Raw genomic sequence first — 583 nt, forward strand, 5'->3', positions numbered from 1 at the left:
ATCAACAAAAACAGCTAAAAAAAAAAGGGGGAAGAACTATTAGATACATAATGCATATAAAAGCTCTAGTACATTATTGAAGCCTTATTTTAAAATGTGCTAAAGCTCTTCTTAGGAATGTCTTCCAAGTTGAAAACATGAACTAAAATTAACAGAAAGGAAGAGGGTGAGAAAAAAATATAACCCAAAATCTACATCTGAAGTAAACAATCAAAAAGTTATATATTTCTAAAGCCTGAAGATACATATTTTCTAAATTAAAAGAAGCCCATCCAAGCCAAGTTTCCCATACTTTAAAATTTATTCTTAAAAATCTTAATAATCTCAAAAAGAGACCAAGAGAAAGAATAAGATAGTCAATAAATTACGAAAGAAACTGAAGAAATCTATCATAAAAAATTAACAATATATAGGGATTAAAAAGTCAAGTAATCTTAAAAAGAAATAAAACTATATAAATAATCAGGAAAACTATTAAAGTCACATTTTCATTTAAAAATTTGGTATTCTCATTATTTCTTATTTTCTACAGTGGTATCTGGCATGTTTTGAAGCAAGTCATTAATAACCTTGTGAAAACTGC

General features: G+C 26.4%; 1 protein-coding gene across 2 annotated transcripts in view; it reads right to left on the bottom strand.

Moving 5' to 3' along the window:
* Positions 1-583, bottom strand: part of LOC119586332 (polyadenylate-binding protein 2-B-like) — a 22,761-nt gene that overhangs the window by 1,857 nt on the left and 20,321 nt on the right. The gene's annotated exons all lie outside the window — the stretch shown is intronic.

The sequence above is a fragment of the Penaeus monodon genome, chromosome 21, assembly GCF_015228065.2.
Source record: "Penaeus monodon isolate SGIC_2016 chromosome 21, NSTDA_Pmon_1, whole genome shotgun sequence".
NCBI classification, from domain to species: domain Eukaryota; kingdom Metazoa; phylum Arthropoda; class Malacostraca; order Decapoda; family Penaeidae; genus Penaeus; species Penaeus monodon.